Below are 11,716 nucleotides of genomic sequence, written 5' to 3'. Positions count from 1 at the left end.
AATTCAATCTCAAGTTTCTCAGAAATTGACTTTTACGGTGCACTAAATTTTCAATATGCTAATACATGTGAGATAGTGTGGTCTAGTGGTTTAGAGCACTGGCCAGGGATTCAGGCGACCTGGTTTCTATTCCTGCCTCTGCTGCTGGGTCACTTGGTGGTCACTTTGCCTCCCTGTGCCAGTGTCCCCCTCCATTTAAAAAAAAAAAGTGAGGGAGGGGAGATGATTGTACTGACCTCATTTGTAAAGTGTTTTGAGATCTACAAGCACTAAACAGAATTTTTACTAAAAATGAGATTCTATAGGGGTGGGAGAGAACTAGAGATTAACTTTGGTAGGGTGCATGAAGATATAATTCACTATGGAGGCATTAATTTTGCTAATGCTGTGAAGAAAACTCTCTTGTGCATAATGAATTGAAACAGCCTCTCTCTCTTTGCATTTGTTAATTCATTTCTCCTATACCAGGTGCTTTTTGTTCCATTGAAATATGAATGGGGATGTGCTTTTTATTTATTACCCTTGCCCTATGATTTATTATTCAAAAGTGGGCAACTTGGCCAGGCCAGAGGGGGGCGCCCGCCGATGGCCGCCAGGCCAGAGGGGGGCGACCGCCGGTGGCCGCCAGGCCAGAGGGGGGCGACCGCCGGTGGCCGCCAGGCCAGAGGGGGGCGCCCGCCGGTGGCCGCCAGGCCAGAGGGGGGCGCCCGCCGGTGGCCGGTTTCCGAAAGGTGGTGCTCAGCTAGTGAGGGTCTAATTCTGCCCGAAGAAACATAACATTTTCATGCTTTGACGTTCTGTATCTCCACCACTCTGGCCGACTTACCAGACCCCCCAGATAGCCATGGCTGCAATGTTTCCCATTCTCCGGTTACTTTCTGTGGGTGTTGGAGATGTGTATTCCCCACCAGGGTGAAGTTCAGGGGAAGCTGTTCAGGAGAGAGGGAAATAAGTAGTGTGAATACTAGGACAGGCTAAGGTGACAAAATAAACACAGGGTAATGGGAGGGGAGCCAAATCACCTTTTTCAGGAAATCTGTACAGTAACAGCCACAGGTGCCGGATTCCTCTGGGTTCCAGGGCTACTCCACCCCCCCACTCTGCCCACGGCCCCACCCGCCCTCATCCCCTAAGCTCCCACCCCCGCACCGCCTCTTGCCGACCCCGCTGCTCCCCAGGTCCTGCCCTCACCCCTTCCCCAACCCCCGCCCTGCCTTTTCCCACCCCACCCCCTCCTCACCTCGTCTGACCCCCTTCTGTCCCCTCCTCCGAGTGTGCCTCATCCCTGCTCCTCTTTCTGCCTCCCAGCGCCCCCTGCACGCCGTGGAACAGCTGATTGTGGCGGGTGGGAGGCACTGGGAGGGAGGGGGAGGAATTGATCAGCTGGGCTGCTGGTGGATGGGAGGCACTGAGGAGGGAGGGAGCTGGCTGCCGGTGGGTGCTAAGCACCCACTAATTTTTTTCAGCGGGCGCTCCAGCCCTGGAGCCCCCAAGGGGTTGGCACCTATGGTAACCGCAATTCAGGGGTGCTGGAACAATTTTTATAGTGGGGATGCTGAAAGCCATTGAACAACACTGTAAACCCCATGTATGATGGAAACCATGCATTCGCTTGCTAATATTACTTCATGCTGGGCACCCCAGTGCCCCTAGTTCCAGCTCCCCTGCAGCATAGATGCAAACAGCTAGTCTCTTGCTTGAGGAAAGTTAGTTACAAATTGCTCAGAGCCTGCTGCAGAGGATTCGTGCAGGGATAGAGCCATCTGCACGGGACTCTTACTTGTGCCACATGGAAGTGAGATGAGGTGCCGTGGAGTAAGATGCTTTTGCACATACTTCTCTCTTGGGTTGTTCTTCGTACAGTCAGGGCCGGCTTTAGGAAGTGCGGGGCCCAATTCGAACATTTTCGGCGGGGCCCCAACAGGGATGACTGAAAAAAAAACAAAAAGTTACGTAAAAAAACACCTTCATTTCTTCCATGTATTATTTACTTTATGTAAATAACAACAAAATTATATATTACATATATTGCATAATGTATACGGATGCATGCTAAGCCTACCTAAAGTTCTTGACACACACCCCCCGGGACCTCTGCCCCATCCACCCCCCCTTCCCTGTCCCCTGACTGCCCCCTGCCGCCCCATCCAACCCTTCCTCTCATTCCTGATGGACCACTGGGACTCCTACCCCATCCAACCACCTCTTCTCTCTGTCCCTGACTGCCCCCCACCACCCAACCCAACCCCTGCTCCTTCCTGACTGCCCCCCCAGGACCCTTGCCCCCATTCAATCCCCCTGTTCCCTGCCCTCTGACTGCCCCGACCCCTATCCAAACTCCCCTGCCCTCTTCCAACACCTGCTCCCTGCCCCCTTACCGCGCTGACTGGAGCCGCTCGCCCGGGTCCAGGTCTGGGCTGGGTCCGCTCGGTCCAGGCTGGTTCCAGACCCGGGTCCAGGTACGGTCGGGGCCCGCTCAGCCTGGGCCTGGGTCCGGGTCCGGGCCGGGGCCGGGTCCGGAGCCGCTGGGCCTGGGCCGGGCCGGAGCCTCTCGGGCCGGGCCGGCGCCACTTGGCCAGGGCCGGCACCGCGGGGCCCGAGCTGGACCGGAGCCGCTGGGCCAGGGCCGGGGCCTCTTGGTCCGCGCTGGCGCCGCTCGGCTGGGGCTGGCGCCGCGGGGCCCGAGCTGGGCCGGAGCCGCTCGGCCGGTTCTGGGTCTGGACCCGGGCCGGAGCCGCTCAGCCGGGCCCGAGCCCGGCGCCACGGGGTCCGGGCCAGGCCAGAGACACTCGGCCAGGACCGTTTTCAGAGTTAACAGTTTTCAGGTATTTAAAAGGGTGTCATAAGGAGGAGGGAGAAAACTTGTTCACCTTAGCCTCTAAGGATAGAACAAGAAGCAATGGGCTTAAACTGCAGCAAGGGAGGTTTAGGTTGGACATTAGGAAAGTTCCTGTCAGGGTGGTTAAACACTGGAATAAATTGCCTAGGGAGGTTGTGGAATCTCCATCTCTGGAGAGATTTAAGAGTAGGTTAGATAAATGTCTATCAGGGATGGTCTAGACAGTATTTGGTCCTGCCATGCGGGCAGGGGACTGGACTCGATGACCTCTCGAGGTCCCTTCCAGTCCTAGAATCTATGAGCCGCGCACTCGGCCAGGGCCGGACTGGGCCGCACTGCGCCTCCCTGAAACTCTCCTCGCCCCCCACCCCCTTACCTCCTGCCTGCTGCTTGTTTCAGGCTTCCCGCGAACATCTGATTCGCGGGAAGCAGGTGAGAGGGAGGAGAAGGTGGGCGGAGCATTCAGGGGAGGAGGGGGAAGTGGGCCGGGGGCGGGGTGGACAGCTGCGCGGGGCCCTCTAGGCGCTGGGCCCCATTCGGGGGAATCGGCCGAATCGGCCTAAAGCCGGCCCTGCGTACAGTTATGATCCACGTGGGGGGCCTTTAGCGAGCATGCACGCGTTGGGCTGGGGCAGTGCTAGTACAGCTCTAGTGGGCGTAGCTTGCAATAGCAGTGGCACAAAAATTACGTTGTGTGGAAACACCTTGTGTTCTGTACAGAAACCAGAGCCTCATCTCTTTCTATGATGAAAGCTGGAGACAAACCTGTCACTATTTCCTCCTGCCTACCAATGGTAGGATAAAGGCGAGCTTAAGTGGGGATCTAGTAGTAGCGTATTCCTCCCTTTTTATCCCCCTAAGGTTGGCTTTCCCACAGGAAGGCCTAAAATCCTAGATGATAGAAATCGCCCACTGGCTTCTTAAGGAAATGAATTGATTTGTTATATGTAGCCCAGCTTAAAAACAGTGTGATGGAATGATTGGCGGGAGGTTCCCCTCTGCACCATAGGGGTAATGATTTAGTTAGACTTTGAAGAAGAATGTGTATGGCTCCCACATGCTCTGTTACTGCCATGTACCACCAGAGAGGGGGATACATCTTGGAGGTTGTGAACCAATCTGTTTATAATCCTTGACTTGTTTATACAGTCTATTTTTTTGTTTTTGTTTTTGTTTTTGTTTTTTGTTATTGTTTTTTGCTCTCATTTTAATGTAATTGTGTTTTGTCAATATCACCTGTAGGTTTCCACTCCACCAAGGAATGAAAGAAGGCAGAGAGACTTGAGCAGGAAAGAACTCCTACTACCGATAGGCACAGCTACTGAAAAAAACCTGCACCATAAGAAAGGATAGGCATTTGTTGTAAGAGTTAACTCCTTGTACTTGCCTCTAAACCAGCAGGTCCCAAGTTGAGGTTTATGTATCGGTGGTGGCACATGGAGGACCTGATGGTGGTCTTCAGTGAGCAGGCAGATCTCACGTTCCTAGTACTGAAATTACTGTCAATATGTTCCTAGTACTACTTTTCTTTGGAAGCATTTGCTGTACCTGCCACGAAGGTGTTACCTGATCTCGAAGAGGTGAGGAAATGGTCCATAGAACAATTTTTATAAGATTAGGCCCACATCAAAACTGTTTTAGAACCCCAGAGGAAAGACAAGCAAAGGCTTCTGCAGTGGCGCCATCTGTTGACTTTGAATGTACAGAGGCTCCTATTAGCAACTCTGTATTTTCGGTTGCATTATAAAAGGGATTGCCAGTGGGGAATATGTTCCTGTTTTTTCTCTAAAGGGAGATTGACAATCATTGTGAGAACTCACACCCAATTTGTTTTTATACTATTGGAACATTTAATGTAGTGGCTGTTTGACTTCTTTTAAAAACTTTTAAATAAGAAATCTCCAATTTTAGTGTCTGGCTTAAATTTGTCCTAGGCAGTGCTAGGGTTGAGTAGCAACTCTTCAGAATACTATCTACGTACCCAGATTTGGTAGAGAGGTAGATCCTCACTAGGTCTGGTCTAAGGGCTAGTTTTGTTTTGTTTTTCAAATAGTTTTAAATTATTGGGTTTAGGGTAACTTTTAGTCATTATTCACATTACAACTGAAATTTTGATGCACTGTGCTCATAAAACTGGTTGTTGGTGGAACATGCAGTCCATGAGCACACAAGCTTGATTTTAGGCCAGTAGGGGGAGGGCAAAAGGGGTAGCCCCCATAGGCGCAGACTCTAGTGGCGCTGGTGGGTGCTCAGGCCCCCTCTACCCCCAGCCCTGGCCCGACTCCACCCCTGCTCCACCTCTCCCATCCCCATTCCAGTAGTAACTGATTGATGTATTCCACCAAATGGGGAGCTGCATTTTAGAGGTGACAAATAATCCTAATACAAAATGGCCTCTTCCTGCTCTCATTATTCACATGTAATTTTGTTTGTGGTGTATGCCCAAGAATGAATTGGATCTGGTGCACACAAAGGTAATGGGATCAGGCGGTGGGGGCACAAACCTGATAAGAGTGCATGCGAGCACAAACTTAATAGTGGGGGCAGTGCTAGTAAGTGTATTGGGCGTAGGTGTTGGATACATACAAACCTGATTTGATTTGGGTGGGGGGAGAGGGTATGTGAATGCACATAAACCTGATGGATGGGGTATGGACAGGCTAATTACAAACTAACAATTGATATGTATTAAGGGATGCATGCACTCTTGCTTAGTGGGGGAAAGGGCACCAATCTAGCCTCTTCCAATACAACCGTCTACTACACCAAACATCCAAATTGCCAAGGTTTTCTGGGGAAAAATAACCTGGTAAAAATGTGTTAGTCTCTAAGGTGCCACAAGTACTCCTGTTCTTTTTGCGGATACAGACTAACACGGCTGCTACTCTGAAACCTGGTAAACAGTAGAATAGGAAAAGGTGGCAGAGTTCAGGTGTGGTGTGGGGTCTGTTTGAATGAAAAGGCTAATTATCATTCAGTAACTATTATTCTTAATATGGAATTATTGTGAACTGGGACACTGATTCATCAATGTATTTAAGCATGTTCCTGATTGGAGCACTAACAGCAGTGGGATGGCTCACATACTTTAAGTTAGTCACGTGCATAAGTACTCTCTGGAATTGGGGTTTTAAGGCTGAACAATTACAGGGCTTTTCTCTTAGGTTGGATATTAGGAAAAACTTTTTCACTAGGAGGGTGGTGAAGCACTGAAATGGGTTACCTAGGGAGGTGGTGGAATCTCCTTCCTTAGAGGTTTTTAAGGTCAGGCTTGACAAAGCCCTGGCTGGGATGATTTAGTTGGGAATTGGTCCTGCTTTGAGCAGGGGGTTGGACTAGATGACCTCCTGAGGTCCCTTCCAACCCTGAGATTCTATGATTCTCCATTTTTCTTTTTGGTTCAATAGGTATTTAATTCAAATCATTATTGCTAGGGGTTGCCATATTATATAAAATAATTTATTGATCAGAAACAAATATCTATGATAATTACATAAATAGGAACAATAAATAAATGACTGACATAAAGATCCTGTTACAAATGGCGTCAAATGATCTGAAACTATTGTCACAGTGCACAGATAGACTAAATAGTAACAGCTTTTAAAATTCCACCGCATCTCATTTTAAATTCTGTATAAAATATTACTTGATTTTGATTAGTACTTCTAAAAATGTTGGTATTTAAATTTCTAAACTTCTTTGTGAGTTTGTCCTAGATTTGAAAACCCCATAATTCCACATGGATTCTCCTGCTAGCACTGAGGCTGAACTGCTTGTCTCGGAAGAAAGAAATTGGTCTCTCTTCACTTTCATCCTGGGAAACTATAGGTCCTTACCATGGGCGTGCGCACGGGGCGGGCCCGGGCACACACCCTAATGCCCATGGGCCGGATCCGGATCTGGCCCCTCGGGGCTTTGGATCCGGCCCGCGGGATTTGCCCCCCGTGGTGCCGCAGGCCCCGCGCTGCTTTCCGAAGCAGCCATCAGGGCAGCATGTCTCTGGGGCTAAGGGGTTGCTCTAGGCACCGCCTCCCGAAGCTCCCATTGGCCGGGAACGGGGAACTGCGGCCAATGGGAGCTTCAGGGGAGGTACCTGGAGGCGTGGCAAGGGCAGCGTGCAGAGCCCTGTGCTGCCCCGCCCCTCCCCCGGGGCTGCGGGGAGCGGCCCGGCACGGGGCCCTGGCAGGCAGGGAGCGCGCCGCTGTGGGTAAGCCCGAACCTCTCCTGCACCCCCTCTCCCTGCCCTGAGCCCCCGGCCTGCACCCCGTTGAGCCGGGCTCCCCTTCCCCAGGGCTGGGCTGGCTGCTTTAACAGCCCCATGTGCTCCCTGGCAGCCTCCCACCCGGCAGCACCAACACAGCCGCTTAAGGTGGCCCGCGGGGCTGCTGCCCCAGCTCCCCCCCCCCCCAAGGCAGCTGCCCCCCTCCAGCGCCCAGGGTCCCAGACCCGCCTGCGGCTCCCCGCGCTGGCCAGGGGGCCGGGCACCACCCGGGGGGTCAGGCCGCCCCTGAGCCCAGCCCACCTTAAGTGGGGCCTGGGAGCCAGCAGGCCCGGGGCAGGGGGCGAGCCCGGCCCACAGGCCCCCTCCCGCAGCCCGGCTGCGAGCTCCGCTCCCCGGCGCTGTTCGGGGACTCCGGCCCGGCCCCCTCGGGCTTGAGTCCAGCCCTGGGAGCAGCCCAGCGCCCTGCGATCCACCCTGGCTGCCTCGGCCCGGCCCGGCCCGGCCCCCTCTGCCCCGCCCTCGAGCCTGCCTGCCAGGACGGGGGAGCCCAGATCCCCAGCCCCGGGCCTGCCTGCAAACAGCCTACCCTCCTGCACCCCAACTCCCTCTCCTGAGCCCCCTGCCTGCACCTCTCACCCCAACCCCCTGCCCTGAGCTCCCAACTCCCTGTCCTGAGCCCCCTGCCTGCACCTCTCACCCCAACCCCCTGCCCTGAACCCCCTGCCTGCACCCTGTACCCCTCCTGCATCCCAACTCCCTGTCCTGAGCCCCCTGCCTGCACCTCTCACCCCAACCCCCTGCCCTGAGCTCCCAACCCCCTGTCCTGAGCCCCCTGCCTGCACCTCTCACCCCAACCCCCTGCCCTGAGCTCCCAACCCCCTGTCATGAGCCCCCTGCCTGCACCTCTCACCCCAACCCCCTGCCCTGAGCTCCCAACCCCCTGTCCTGAGCCGCCTGCCTGCACCTCTCACCCCAACCCCCTGCCCTGAACCCCCTGCCTGCACCCTGTACCCCTCCTGCATCCCAACTCCCTGTCCTGAGCTCCCAACCCCCTGTCCTGAGCCCCCTTGCTGCACCTTGCCCCACAACCCCCTGCCCTGAGCCCCCTGCCTGCACCTCTCACCCCAACCCCCGTCCTGAGCTCCCAACCCCCTGTCCTGAGCCCCCTGCCTGCACCTCTCACCCCAGCCCCCTGCCCTGAACCCCCTGCCTGCACCTTGCCCTGCTACCCCCTGCCCTGAGTCCCTCCTGCCCCCAACCCCCTGACGTGAGCCCCCTGCCTGCACCCTGCCCCTCCTGCACCCCAACTCCCTGTCCTGAGCCCCCTGCCGCACCTCTCCTGCACCCCAACTCCCTGTCCTAAGCCCCCTGCCACACCCTGCTCCCCAATCCCCTGCCCTGAGCCCCCTCCTGCACTCCGCACCCCTCCTGTACCCCAAGCCCCTTCCCTGAGCCCCCTCATACATCCCACACCCTCCTCTGTCCCAGTCCCTTGCCCTGAGCCCCTTCCTGCACACTGCACCCCTCCTGAACCCCAGCCCCCTGCCCTGAGCCCCCTGCCGCCCTCTGCCCCCTCTTGCACCTCAACCCTGAGCCCCCTCATACATCCCACACCCCCTCCTCTGCCCCCCAATCCCTTGCCCTGAGCCCCTTCCCGCACACAGCACCCCCTCCCACACCCAGCCGTTTATGATGTTCGCCTTTAAAAAAAGAAAAAAAATTCCCTGGGTGCACACCCTAATGCAATGTGCTGCGCACGCCTATGGTCCTTACCTCCTGGTCAGAGCGTCCCATTTTCCATCACTGCAACCAAACATGTCTCCACATGCCCAACTTGCTGATGAGTCTGTGTTGGAATATCTGAATGGAACTCTCACCTCAGGTCGTTTCAGAGAGATTTTTGCAAAAGCAGCAGGAAGATTTCCCAGATTGCCACCTTGCCGTTCCCTTCAGAGACACTCGAGGCTTGAAAACCCCTTGGGGCCACCTGAAATCTCTCCCTTCGTTCTGACATTAGAGGAAAATTATACACATCTTTTTTCTTGCAAAGTTTTTCCAGTTCATATTTGTTATGCTGTTATACTGTGCTTAAGCTGCCTGTTACAGTTCAGACATGAGATTTTGAACAGAGAAGAGTTGAACCACAGCAATATATAGCAAACACATTATGTCAATAACATTTAAGGTTTAACCCTTTCTTAATTTTCTTGTAACTTTTTTGCATCGATATCCTTCATTTTGCAATTTAAACTTTGAGTAAATCAACAGAGTATTATCACATAAATTGTAATATGGACAGTTGGGATTTCATTATGGAGTGAAAAGAACAGGAGTACTTGTGGCACCTTAGAGACTAAGAATGCTCTAATAAATTTGTTAGTCTCTAAGGTGCCACAAGTACTCCTGTTCTTTTTGCGGATACAGACTAACACGGCTGCTACTCTGAAACCTGTTATTGTGGAGTGAGTGCATTGCATAATACAAGGTCAAGCATTTTGGAGCCTTAGAAATCACTGTGGGAAAAATCAGTAGAGAGGAGGGAATCCACTGCACGATACAATTTCCTCCAACTGTTTTAAGCTCTGTAGTCACTGCATCCTCAGCTGGAATGAAATGAGAGTTGGTTGAAACACAAAGGGAAAAATAAATGTTTCCCTTTATTAACGTCAATACATGAAATGAAAATATCTTTCTACACCTCATCATCTTACAAGTCTTATGCTCAGTTCACATATTTTATAAATGTCTCTAGGAAACTTCTCAAGCTCCGCTATATGATGAGGACAGAGTGAATGTATCGCATGACACGTCAAGCGTTATGGAGTGTTAGAAGTCACTGTGGGAAGAATCAGCAGAGAGGAGGGATTCCACTGCATCCTTCTGTTTTAACCTCCGTAGTTGCAGCAGCCGGAGCTGAAATGAAATAGGGAATGGTTGAAATACAAAGGGAAAAAATATAATTTTCATTGAATTGATCTCAATAAATTAAATGAAAATATCTCTTCCACACATAAGCTCGCAAGTCATTTAGTATGTTCTTATCTTTTTTTAAAAGTCTCTAGGAAGCTTCTCAAACCTTGAAATACTAGAAATAGTTCTCATGAGGAGAGATGAATGAATAGCAACCCTGATCATAATAGAAACACACTACATATGTAGAAGTCAGAGTACTTTAGGGGTGGAGGGGAAGTACACCTCTACCCCGATATAAGGCGACCCGTTATAACAGGAATTCGGATATAACACGGGGGGTGGGACTGCGCGCTCCGGCGGATCGGCGCATCAGCGTGTCTGGCTTCGACAGGTGCCACAAGCCTGACGCTCTTCTCAGGAGGCAAGGTGCCACAGGTCTGACACAAGGCACTGCATCGCTAGCAAACCAGGTTTGCTAGTCTCTAAGGTGCCACAGGTCTGACACAAGGCACTGCATCGCTAGCAAACCAGGTTTGCTAGTCTCTAAGGTGCCACAGGTCTGACACAAGGCACTGCATCGCTAGCAAACCAGGTTTGCTAGTCTCTAAGGTGCCACAGGTCTGACACAAGGCACTGCATCGCTAGCAAACCAGGTTTGCTAGTCTCTAAGGTGCCACAGGTCTGACACAAGGCACTGCATCGCTAGCAAACCAGGTTTGCTAGTCTCTAAGGTGCCACAGGTCTGACACAAGGCACTGCATCGCTAGCAAACCAGGTTTGCTAGTCTCTAAGGTGCCACAGGTCTGACACAAGGCACTGCATCGCTAGCAAACCAGGTTTGCTAGTCTCTAAGGTGCCACAGGTCTGACACAAGGCACTGCATCGCTAGCAAACCAGGTTTGCTAGTCTCTAAGGTGCCACGGGTCTGACACAAGGCCCTGCATCGCTAGCAAACCAGGTTTGCTAGTCTCTAAGGTGCCACGGGTCTGACACAAGGCCCTGCATCGCTAGCAAACCAGGTTTGCTAGTCTCTAAGGTGCCACGGGTCTGACACAAGGCCCTGCATCGCTAGCAAACCAGGTTTGCTAGTCTCTAAGGTGCCACGGGTCTGACACAAGGCCCTGCATCGCTAGCAAACCAGGTTTGCTAGTCTCTAAGGTGCCACGGGTCTGACACAAGGCCCTGCATCGCTAGCAAACCAGGTTTGCTAGTCTCTAAGGTGCCACGGGTCTGACACAAGGCCCTGCATCGCTAGCAAACCAGGTTTGCTAGTCTCTAAGGTGCCACAGGTCTGACACAAGGCCCTGCATCGCTAGCAAACCAGGTTTGCTAGTCTCTAAGGTGCCACAGGTCTGACACAAGGCCCTGCATCGCTAGCAAACCAGGTTTGCTAGTCTCTAAGGTGCCACAGGTCTGACACAAGGCCCTGCATCGCTAGCAAACCAGGTTTGCTAGTCTCTAAGGTGCCACAGGTCTGACACAAGGCCCTGCATCGCTAGCAAACCAGGTTTGCTAGTCTCTAAGGTGCCACAGGTCTGACACAAGGCCCTGCATCGCTAGCAAACCAGGTTTGCTAGTCTCTAAGGTGCCACAGGTCTGACACAAGGCCCTGCATCGCTAGCAAACCAGGTTTGCTAGTCTCTAAGGTGCCACAGGTCTGACACAAGCCTCCAGCCACCTGACCTGGGACACTCCCCTTGATGCCCCTCCTCCTTCTTGGTCTCACTTCGCAGGCCAAA

General features: G+C 52.9%; 2 long non-coding RNA genes across 2 annotated transcripts; one reads left to right on the top strand and one right to left on the bottom strand.

The window, feature by feature from the left end:
- Positions 1-714: 714 nt before the first annotated feature.
- Positions 715-9,198, bottom strand: LOC135979998 (uncharacterized). Its single transcript, XR_010597233.1, has 3 exons — positions 8,838-9,198; positions 1,781-1,930; positions 715-929 (listed from the first exon to the last, which is right to left on the bottom strand). It is a non-coding gene; the product is annotated as an uncharacterized LOC135979998 (long non-coding RNA).
- On the top strand, positions 6,830-10,078 carry LOC135979997 (uncharacterized). The gene is made up of 2 exons (XR_010597232.1): positions 6,830-7,049; positions 9,817-10,078. It is a non-coding gene; the product is annotated as an uncharacterized LOC135979997 (long non-coding RNA).
- The last annotated feature ends 1,638 nt before the right edge of the window (positions 10,079-11,716 follow it).

This window comes from Chrysemys picta, unplaced genomic scaffold (genome assembly GCF_011386835.1).
Source record: "Chrysemys picta bellii isolate R12L10 unplaced genomic scaffold, ASM1138683v2 scaf1544, whole genome shotgun sequence".
NCBI classification, from domain to species: Eukaryota; Metazoa; Chordata; order Testudines; family Emydidae; genus Chrysemys; species Chrysemys picta.
This window is presented reverse-complemented; position numbering and strand designations above follow the sequence as displayed.